We start from the raw sequence: 12,673 nt of genomic DNA on the forward strand, positions 1-12,673 counted from the left end.
TTATAAATCGGCACAATACATGCATAACAAATGAGAACGAATATACAATTTACACCTTAATCTGAATTTGCTATTAAAACTCATCGGGGCTTATATACGTGATTGAGGTGGAGATTGCCAAAGAACTATGCTAGGACAGATAAGACTCTGCTACCTCTTCTAAAAACAATATTAAAATTTTTTTCGTTGTTACTATATAGACCGGATGTGGCCGCTGATATTATATATTTAAAAAGTAAAAAATTTAAAAATTTCTGATCAACAAAAGATTCTGGATTGATTTAGTTCTAAGATTTTGTCTGTTTTCTGTAACTTGCTGATGCGACCTGCATTAAAAAAATTTTTTTTGTGGATTGAACCATTGCACTTTTTTTAAGTTCGGATTTAAAAAACGCATTGTTGCGCCCAACCGAAGCCGACACAATAAAGTTTAAAGTTCTTTTATTTCTCGGTTTGAGGGACATTACATGTATTTTTATTTGCGCTGTTTCATAAAGAAGAATGGAGATGGAAAGAAGATGGATGGAAAATATTGACATTCGATGTTATGGTAAAGTAAACCTCGTTTATCACGTGTATTAATTTGATAGTAGCGAACAATATTTTGGCGAAGGCTACATAATAGCTACTATTTGTGAGTTGTAGGGTATAAACATTATACCAAAAAGAAAGAGAAAGATAAAGTTTACCGAATCGTGCATTGATCGACTATCAACTGTTGGGTTTTGTGGAATACGGGCCTTAAGTACTGCTTTTAACGAAATTCCAAGCCAAGCCTCGCGACCATTTGACAAGAATCGCGATGGGTTATGGGCGAAGGCGAACTTTTATAATTTGATTTGGTGGTTTCTTTGATTTAATCATTTATTTTCGTTTTTGGTTTTTCTTTATTATTATTACTATAAACTCTTGAATAATTTAATTAAATAGTTTTTAAACATATTTCTTAGTCATCTTTTTTCATCCCAGTTTCTGTTTTTTTTATTTTTTTTTTAATTTTTCACACGAAAAATTTTTAATTAATTTTAATATAAATAACAACTATTTTAAAATAAATTCTTCAATAATTTAAATAAATAAAAAATAATTATTAACTAATAAACAGCGTTAAGCTATTATTGAAAATTATTAAAGTTTTTATAATAAAACCATAATTTATTTTCTATAAATATTTATTTAAAAATTTATGCTAAGCGAGTTCAGCGAAACAATAAAAATTTTTCTTAAAATTTTTCTTTTGAATTTATTAAGAAAAATTTTAATAAATATTTATTTGACTACATTTTTTTATGCTTTTTTTTTCTTGTAAATAATTTCAGCTGCTCGTGATAATTGCTTCTTTTTTTAACTAATTTATTCGCATTGCCAGTAAATATAAAAATTAGGATTGAAAAAAAGAAAAACCTAATACCTGAGGTTTTTATTTTTTGATAATTTAAAAATTTCTTATAATTTAAAATTAAGTTTATTAAAATAATTTACGAATTAGTTTATGTATTAAAAGTTTACGCGCATCCTTTTACAACCCATTTTACTATATTTAAATAAAAAGAAAATAAACTGAAAAACTGAAAGATTAAATTCGGCTAAAGGCGAAATTTCTTATATGCACCGCTATTTTTACACACACACACGCACACACATCTGCATATGCATAAATATACTCCATGTCGCACGTATTTCAGTTCATATCGCATACAACCTGACAGCAACTTAAACGAATTGTCATATGGCTTTCTAATTATGAATGAATGAAACGCCCTGGACCATTCGCAAGAAATTTTAAATCAAAATAATTGCCTCAACCCATAAAAACTCTAAAATTTGTAGTTCCTTTCATGTTTTAATTCATATCTTATATCAGTACCCTAAAGGTTTGCACGCGAACGAAAAGTGTTTGGATTTCATAAAAATAAAGTTTAAAATAAAGAAACCAACAAAACATATTAAAGGTTTTTTTTGTTAGACGAATTGCTCCAACCGGAAAAATGGGCATTCAGACAGATTGATTAAATGCACAGGTAACAGATCAAGGAAGTAGAAGTTTTTCACTACCATTCACGTGCATTATTAAAACTAACACCGTTCCCGATTTTTCCGAATCCATTATATTATCACTGTAGAACTTTTAGATTAAGCGCAAACAATTGAACGAAAAGCGGTTTTCATAAAACTCTTTTGAAAAAAGTCAGGTTTCCGGCTTTAAGGAAGTTCTATAGAGAAAACACACCCATCACAACTCTCTGAGAAAGAACCTCAAATTTTTGCGGAGTCGTGAAAGATGTACTCTGTGCGTGTAGTCTGGCATATTCACATTACCCTCGTTTGTAATCAGTCCGTCATCTTACATTTTTACTCCTATATCCTACGCCACTTGTGGTATATTGAATTTGCTCAAGTACATGGCATATCCAGAAAGATGTCAGCTAGGCCAACCTTTCATTATAGCGGTCGATTCAGAATCGCTTACTCCAATCGATTTAGACTTGTCTGTCTGTCCAGTTCTCCTGTGTTCTATCTATACGTCGCAATAATTGCGATATTTTGATGATATTTAATGAATAAGTGTAGAATGACGTAGGGCCATGGCTGTTTGTAATATTTTTGCTTTGTTTTGTCTTAAAAAAAAAACAACATTAAAAAAGAACATTATAGTCGGGCGAGATTCCGTGCTCCACCTCGCTTATTACACATTATGTTTATGCAACGACGTATATTTCGCGAAAGCCCGCATAGTGGAGAATTTCCAAATCATCAACTAGCGCAATCCAAGTGTAGCAAACTTTACGTACTTCCCAAAAAGGTTATTATAAGGGCTTCTGTTTCATAATATATATATGTTAGAGGTCTAAGAAATAGATCTATGTGATCCAATTTTACTAATTTCCATCATAAAATATTAAAAAGTAAACCTTCTTCTTAAGGACGTACTATTCATGAGATTCGTGTGAACAAATTTTCCTCACAAAGCATTAACAATTAGCCCTTTTTGGCATAGAAGAGTTTACATTCCCTGCTAATCCTTATACACCTTCGTTATATATAGAAGAATTAGGTAAAAACATATGTGTAAATGTAGTAGCTAAACCAAAAATATGGAGTCATAACAATCAACAAAGACGAGTTGCTTTAAAGAACTCTTTTGATTTCGAAGGCAAATTCGTCGACATCAATGATAAAGTTTACAATTTTCTGAATTTCATTTCGATATACAAATTACAATGTAAATAGCAATTTAACAACAAGATTTATATACAAATATTTATTCTTAAGCAAATATACGACATTTAAATGAATGAAAAATCTCGGTTGTCCCCTCCTAATGAAGGCTTATTGAAACACATCTTTGAACGTTTTAGATATTTTCTAGAAATAATAGAATATTTATCGCCAAATATATGAAAGAACCGTAACTTACAGTTCTACAAAATAGACAAAATCCAAAGGCAACGTGGACAACAACTTTACTTTGCTTTAAAGTAGTGAACTACTTCTTAAGGCAAGTCGTATTAAATTGACATGAGCCGTACTAGATTAGCGAAACATTATGAAATCTTCTTCTGTAATATAATAGCATGACAGCGAACTATGAAATTTATTTTTTATTTTTTCTTGCATTGAATTCAAAGGTGTTTATACCAAATATTGGAATTCAAGAAATAAGGAATGCATTAATCAAAAGTAAGAATTTGGACTTTTTAGAAATGAATTTGGCATATGGACGCTCATTAAGCATATCTGCGCAAGGGTTCAGGATTACTGCTAAATATCGCTTTACTGATTCGTTTCTTTTTTTTTAGTTAAATTGAAGCGCAAGGATATTTTCACATAAATTTTTTTCAAATTTCTCTTGGTTGCCGTTTAAATTTATAACGAGACATTAAGGTTAAGCGTGACGGTAGAACACCTTTTCTCTTTATCGAAATCAAAAATGCTATTATATATCCTTAAAAGAAATAAAAAAAAAAGAATTCCCTTTAACAACGTCACTCGCACAGGCATACACTTGCGTCCTATATATATGTATATATGTTTCAATTCGTGTTCAGTTCAGTTTTCTCGTCTTGCCAAAAAAAAAAACGAAAAAGAAAAATGGAGAAGCATTTTATTGTTTTGCCATTATTACAGGTGATCCTGAAACAATTTTTATGAACCAAAAATTGCCTACATCTGAGAATAAGCGTCCACATTTGTTTACAATTCTCAATACTTGTATAAAAATTGCCTGCACCTGAGAGTAAAAGTATAAAAATTTGCCGCAAACTGAAAGTAAGCGTCTATGATTCTAAATAATTTGTATAAAAATTCCAAACATCTCGGAATAAGCGTCCACATTTGTTTACACTTTTCAATAATTGAAAATGTGTTTGTATAAAAGTTGGTTACCCTCACCAAAGAGGACGCAAAGGAATGGTTCCAGCAGAAATATCATGGCATTGTTCTTAATATTTCCATACAAATCCGTGCTTTTATCTGCATTATCGTAATAATGCAGGCGTTTTATAAAAGGAAATGAAACATTTTAAATTTATTTTAGTGATTTTTCTTTAAGTATGAATGAGCTACCTTCTTCCCTACGTTCAACCTGTTGTGTTCACATATATATTGCAAATTAGTGGAATGTGGTTACGTTTTGTATATACTTTGAGATAGAATATATAAATACTACAAGGGCCCCATCTAATCACATGTTGGAATTTTTTTTTTAACCGCAGATATACGTTACCATTTAAAACTGTAAGTTCGACGATTTCACGAACACACCTTTGATTTTCAATTTAAAGTTTGTCTATGAAGTAAAAAGTTAATCAGTGTTCGATCAAAGGAGATTATGTATCTAGAACGTTCCGCTCATTTCTCCTCGAAAGGGAGAACTTTGTCTTACCATTCCCACAGAAAATATTAAGACCTTACAGAACTTGGGCTTTAATTCTCCTGCTCATTAGTTCGTTTCACGTCTAATTGCAAATTAAAGTTTATTGGTAATCACAGACTTTCTGCAAACCGATTAGGACCGAGCGTACACATGGTTCCGACGTACATTTGAGCAAAAGGTTTTTGAAAGTATAATCACGAGGCTAATAAAAATTAACAATCACTAAAAGAAAAGCTTGCAAAGCAAACGAAAGCTTTTTTAATAATAAAAAAAAAACGCAATTAAAAATTAAACGTTATATAGAATAGAAATTATATGAAAAACGCCTTGAATTGCAAACAGATGCAATTTATATTAATATGTAGCTTATATAATTAATTAGTTTGTCGGTTTGTAATGAATTTCTATTGGGTGTCTCACAGAGTGAATTGGGTGACCTTAAATTATTAAGATTCTTGTCTTTGAAATGTCGAATGATCTCGAGCCCAGAAAAAAATTCGTCATTTCTGGTTAATGGAAAGAAATAACAGCAAAGACGTCGTCATTTCAGAGAGGCTCTGTTCCGCTGTCAATCCATAAATCACCGTACTTGGTACTGTACTGTCAAGATCCGGCTAATAATGCAGAGTTGCCGAGCGAGTGTAAATAATTCAAAAAGTCAGTCTGAATTTGTTAACAGCTGTTGCATTGAAAAAACGACTATAAATTTTAAACATCTGATAGTAATTAAAAAAAATTTCAAACATTTGAGAGTAAGTCAAAAAAAATTTCAAACCTCAATATAATACTCAAGACTCTAGACTCAAGACTATAAGACTCAATAACAATTGAGTCTGTATGGTAGCGATTGTAGCTTTCTCTCTTAAGATTGATTTGATGACGACAAATGTATGTTAATTGAATATAAGTTAACACTCTATATACGGTATAGACCCCTTCAATGTAGAATAAGCTAAGATTCCTAAACTTTTTTTTGAAATGTGGCATTTTTTAGAGAATTTTCTTTTCTTTTTTATTTAATTCACAAATTAATTTAAAAGTTTAATTCTAAATCTAAACATGAGAAAGTATAAACTTGTAAAGTAAAGTGAAGAGAGTTCATAAAGGCGAATTCTAGGCAAGTAAAAGATTAAATTTCTTCTGAGTCCAATTCTTGGCTCCCACTGCCTTCTCTAATCTATAAAAGCAGTAAAAAAGTTTGTTAATTGAAAAAGTCTTAGCTGATCGATTCGGTTCAGTTTTCATTGAACTTTTAGAAGGCTCTGAGAAACTACTACAACTTACATGTTACTTCTTTTTACTCATTAAAAGCATGTTGACATGGTACTCATTTTCTGGAGCAAACTGTATGTTATACCTTATGTGCATGGGTGCATATACGGGCGGATTTCACCTACTCCATTAAGAAATTTAATCTGTAGTTAACGATAGATTGTATATTAATCAACTTTCATCTTTTTATACAAACATTTCCGAGAGTTCGTCACATGCGGAAAACAAAGGTAAATGAATATCCTTAGAGCTATATACTAGGAAGAAGTCGCCATGGAGGAGTAGCAAAGAATGGACCGACATATCTATCTAAATGTATTCCATTCTTTACGCACAATCCAGTATATATGTATACGCGATGCATATCTCTTTGTTTTCCAAAGTAGTTTGCAAAGTAAGTGTAACACTTAGTGGGGCTTCCACAAATGCAGATAACTTTACCTTATCAGGTATATATATTAGTTTGGGGAAAAAGAAATCCATTATTTTTTCGGTAGATGGCTGCACTGATAGATTTCTCGTAAAATATCGACCAAACAATTTCCGATACTGTGCATTTACATACTGTACATTTCGCAGTAAAAAAAATTCTTTTGCTGTTTTTTGTTTGGTGCATTCAGTTGTGAGTTACAGCGTGTTAAAAATGGAAGTGAACAAAGAGAAAATTCGGTACATTTTACAGTTTTTCTTTGACAAAGGCGAAAATGCAAACCAGGCGGCTAAAATTGTGAATGGTGTTTATGGTTCCGATACTGTAACAGCCAATTATGTGCAATTTTGGTTTCGTAGATTCCGTTCAGGAATTTTTGATGTTAAAGATGCACCTCGCACAGGTAGGTCGGTCGTCGAAAATGTCGATAAAATCGGAGAAATGATCGAAGTTGACCGGCATGTTAGCAGTCGTAACATCGCCCAGGAGCTAAAAATCGACCATAAAGCAGTTTTAAACCATTTACACAAAGATGGATTCAAAAAGAAGCTCGATGTTTGGGTGGCACACCAATTAACAGAAAAAAACATAATGGATCGAATTTCCATCTGCGAAACCTTGGCCAAACGGAATGAGATAGACCCATTTCTTAAACGGATGGTGACTGGAGATGAAAAATGAATCACATACGACAACGCTGTGCGAACACGATCGTGGTCAAAGAGCGGTGAAGCACCTCAAACGGTGGTCAAACCAGGACTAACGGCCAGGAAGGTTTTGCTATACATTTGTTGGGACTGGAGGGGGATTATTTATTATGAGTTGCTTCCATATGGTCAAACGCTAAATTCTGATCTCTACTGTCAACAACTGGACCGTTTGAAGATGGCGATTGACCAGGAGAGGTGTCGTGTTCCACCAGGACAACGCTAGACCACACACATCTACAGTGACTCGCCAGAAGCGATTATCATCTTTTTCTTGCATTGCAAAATTTCTTTAATGATAAAAAATTGGAATCTAGGGAGGATTGTGAAAATCGACTACTAGAGTTTTTTGCAAACAGGTACCAGGACTTCTATGAGAGAGGCATTTTGAAGTTACCTTTAAAATGGCAACAAATCATACAACAAAACGGTGCATATTTGACCCAAATCGGACAATCCGAAGCATGTTAAATAAAGTCCTGAAGTTCATATAAAAATAATGGATTTCTTTTTCCCCAAACTAATATTTTGGATTTGATTTTGAGCAATTTCACTATTGACTGCCTTCACTTTAGTGGTTTATTTGTGGATAAAACCCAAACAAAAGTCTCCAAACGATTATTTCCAAGGGAAATAATGTTAGGACATCACTCCGGTAGCTCCTAATACCCATAAAGACTTTCAATTATTTTATAAAGCCATAGGTAATACTCTAGGCGTTAGACTGCTATAACCGCAGAACACCGTCCATTATTATCTCAGCTCATACTCTCAGCGCAACTACTAACCCCTGAATATGTAGTACCGACGGAAACTGTCATTCCCTCCACAATGGGATGAGTTCCACATCCTTAGCTGCTTTGAATTCTAATTGCAACACTTTCACTCACTACGTGACTACGTAACTACAACGATAACTGACTAATTAAAAATCATATTAACCGTTAATGGTATTCCTTTACGTTTCCTTTTACATTTGGTTAACGAAATATGTTTACTTTTTATTTATTTAATTTGAAAGATAATATGTTTATTCTACACAAATTTATTTTGTTTTCTTTACAAACTTTTGCATCAGGGGCACATCTAGTTTTTCTTTTTTTTTTTTTTATTTGTACAAATAAATTCTAATAAAAAAAAATATATATATATATACGTATAAAATATATACATAAAATATATACATAAATAAAATATATATGTATAAAAAAAGTATATACATTTTGAAAATATGAAATGTAATGAGAAATTTGATGTCAATCGATATTTTGAGAAATGTACTAAATTATATAAAATGTGAACACTTATTACTTAAAATACATTAAATTTTAAAAGGTCATAAAAAATATGATTCGAACAAAGTGAGTGGGATTATTTTCTATACTATATGAAATTATATCTCACTTTCTTCGGCATATGATTATTCATGTAATTGTTTCGTTGCCTCTTTGATATGCTCCCATTGCCTGTTCCGAATTCCGACTTATAGGACCTTCTGCACTACTGCCCTGCTGCATCTGTCTGAACAAGTGATAATCAGAAGGTGCTATTTCTGGGGAGTATAGTGGTTAAGATAGAACTTCCCATTCGAGTTGGAAGAGTGTATCCTCGCTAACTCTTACGACGTGTGGTGGAGCGCAGAAGGATTAGTTTGGGTACATTAGGCGCCATTATTGGTATATTTTGTAACAAAGCATCCTTTAATTTGCTCAACTCACGTCAGTAGAAATCTGTAGTAACAGGTTTTAGCACTACACCTTACTGATCCTACCATATGTACAACACAACTTTAAGGCCATTAATATTACTTTTCGGTGGAGATGTGAATGGCTTTTCTGAACTCCACTAAGGCTTTTTACATTTGAAATTAACGTAACAGATCCACTTTTTATCGCCGGTCTCAATGGCCATAGAAAACTTTTACTTTTTTCCTGGCAAGTAATCAAACCGCTATGTTAAAACTCCTTCTGAATCTTTAACATCACATATAAATGTCTAGACACAGTTGATTCATCAACCGCTTAGCGGTACGAATGTTTTTTGAGGGTTTGAGATGATTATTTGTCTAATAAGGCTTGCAATTCATTGTCTTCGAATCGGGTGCGGCTTATTTTTTCTGTTTTCAAAATGAAAGTTTTTGTCGCTTAAGCGTGCAGGCGTGTCCTTGGAAAAGTTTAAGTCACTTCCAAATTCTTTTGCAAATTTGTAGGCAACATCATCATTACCGTTCATGATCTTAGGATTTTGTTAACAGATTATGCCCGTTTATTTTTTTCGACTAGCTCTATCTTCTAAAAATACTAACTGAAATGCAACCAAGTTCTATACGACAACATTTACAGCTTAAAAGTAAGTTTGCTTAGAGGAAAAATAAAACTTTAAAAATTCTGCTTGAAATTATATTGGGATGCGTAAACGATACTCCAAAACAGGAACTATTTCGTCAAGCAAAATCCTTCTCCGCTACTATTAATAAACCTTTCTCAAGTGATCGTAACATAAATACAAGATACAAGATCGTAACATAAATAGAAATGGTAACATAGATACAAGATCGTAACATAAATACAAGAAACGATAAAGAGAATAGTTTAACCTTAAAATTCCATTTAAAAAACAAAACAAAAAAATAAAAACCAGAAAGAAAGAATATAAATATGAATTAAAAAAAAAAACAATTAAAATTTCTCTTTTAATTTTGAAACTCATTAGCAATAAATATAACTCTTTCCCATGATTTCGATTCACTAAAATTTTCTAAAAAGGAGATTTATCAAGACCGAATCCTTTATACCCATCGTCGACATTATTATTTCTAAATTTCGTCGTCGATATTATTTCTAAATTTTTAATTTTACTAACTACCCGCAAATCTACTGAAAACGCTCTATTGTGTAGAAAAACTGAATAAAAGCTGAAGTCCATTACCATGGAACTAATAGATATGTGTGTTGTACTTTATGAATAACAAAAACGCAGAAAACAAAAATTTTACAGTTTTTTTTTTTTTTGTAAACGTGTGGGCGTTTGATTTTTGGAAATTTTGAGAGACTGTTCGTTTGATTTTTAGAAATTCTGAGAGACTGTTGGAATGCTTCTTAGAAATTCGGAGATACCGTTGGAGTGCTTCTTGCTTCAATTTTTATGCAACAGCTATGCGATGAAGGGATGGTGGGGAAAAATGGTACAATTTGAATTAATTAGAGAATTAAGAAAAAATATAATAGAAAAAATTCAAAAATGTCCTGGTCAATTTTTTGTTTACTTCTATCAAAAAACATATGTATTTTTTCTCATACACATTCTGAGTGGTTTTTGTTCATTTATAGAAACCTGCCGTCTGATTTTTACAAATTCTGAGAGACTTAAACACTTCTAAACACTTCAAAATTGAGCGGAGTTAAACATCAAAACCTACATACACTTTCATAAACAGTCTTAAACAGACTAAAAAATACAAAGTGTCGTTTGTTACTAATCTTATCATTGAATTTTCTGAGTTTTATTTTTTCTTGGATGCATTTTTTCACAACAGTTATAAGGTATATAGATTCCTTATATAGTTAGCATTTTTATTTAACGTACGAGTATTACACGACAAACCAATAAACGAAAGCAAAACGTCAAGTGAAGAGTAGCAGCACAACCATTACAAGGTAGATTTGAAGATGGCAAAGTAATATCAGCTAGTCCCAAGTTATTGTCTAGTTTGTCTGCTGAATCTTGAATCTTGTAATCCTGATATTGAGCTCGAGCTCGCACCTACTAAAATATAATTTGTTTAGGCTTCTAAGGAAAACAAATTTTGTTTCCCTAAGCGATAAATCGGTTTGATCTTTCTGAGGCTTCTGTATATTCTGAGTTGGGTCTCAAACAAGGCCTTCCTACTTGAAACTAATCCGGGTTTAACGGTGGCCATTTTTCTATTTTCCGCTGGTTGATTTAATTTCTTTTCCTCGTACGATTGTTTAGCAAATTTATATTGACTTAATTGCACTCTGTTCTCACCTCCGTTTCTTTATCAATATTTGAAGGCTTTCCCTGCATATCCTCTTGCAGTGCTTGTTATTCTCTACCAAATTCATAAGCCAATTTGAGAGTAGATGAGTCGCTTCTTTGAAAACCTTGAGCTTCCAATGAATTTATTACTTTCGGATGCCATTCATTTCAATTGTTTCGTTTTTGCATCATCGATATCTTTTAGTTTTCGCGTATTTTCAATTTGTTCGTTTGCTGTTGTACTATCGGGCGCAATAGATTTCATGCGTCCCCTTAGCAAACCTTGGATCACCACACCGGTTTTTTTCCTCCCCTTCTATAAAAATTGCTTATCGCTTACGGTATAATCTAATTGTAAACACCCTAAGTAATTAAATTCCTCGCAAACAATATATATACATATATAGAAGTTAACGAAAATACGAAGATCCAAGTTTTTGTATCTAAATTTTCTTGGAAAGGGACTTCCTGGGTAGCCCTGAGCATACCTAAGAAAGAAGATACGTTACACACTTCACCATTAGCGGCTTGACTGAAAGTCTTAACACTGCCAGAGTATTAAGCCTGCTTTAAACTCCACGAAATTTGATGCAATAATCGACGTGACAGAAAAACCATAAACAAAAAAAAAATGAGTAAGGTATTATAATTTTTATTTAAAACTAAAAACAATTTTTTTTTTTGCTATGTTGAAAGGAGATGGACTAAGCCAATAGATTTATGGCTCATATTCCAGATAATAAACTGTCGTAATTTTTGGTCACAATTATGTACAAAACGTAACAAAAAAAAGAGCGACCGTAATAACTGGAGCCAGTATGTTAAGTGTAATTGTGTGTGTGTGTGTGTAATTGTGCTTGTTGAGTTCTTGAAAGTCAAACAGTGCTGCAAACTTTGGCTGAAAACGAAAAGGAATGCTATGGTAATAGAAGATGATTGAACGCAAAAACAAAAGAAAAAAAAGGAAAAAAGAGGAAAAAGAAAAATTCTAAAAGGATAAATTGGCTTTTCTAATAAAGCAAGTTAGTTCCCCGAGATGACGTACATTTTTTGCTCCAAAGAGATCGAGGAGACAGCCATATAACTTGAAGAAGCTAAAGGAATCTCTAATGCCATCAAGACTGTGACATCTGAAGATTAGATGCTCAGTAGACTCAACAACATTGCAAACTTCACAAACATCACATGATATAGCACGAATTATTTTTAAATAAACTTTGTCATAAATGTGACCACTCATGAGTCTATAAAGAATTTTGATTTGCCAGGAATTAAAAGAAGATTGGATTTAACCCGCGCGATCTCTTTAAAGTCGTCGTTTAGCTATTGAAGGATGTGGTTGCGAATTACCCGAATTGCTTCATTGGGAGTATATTTGATGGAAAAAAT

This window comes from Glossina fuscipes, unplaced genomic scaffold (assembly GCF_014805625.2).
Source record: "Glossina fuscipes isolate IAEA_lab_2018 unplaced genomic scaffold, Yale_Gfus_2 224, whole genome shotgun sequence".
NCBI classification, from domain to species: Eukaryota; Metazoa; Arthropoda; class Insecta; order Diptera; family Glossinidae; genus Glossina; species Glossina fuscipes.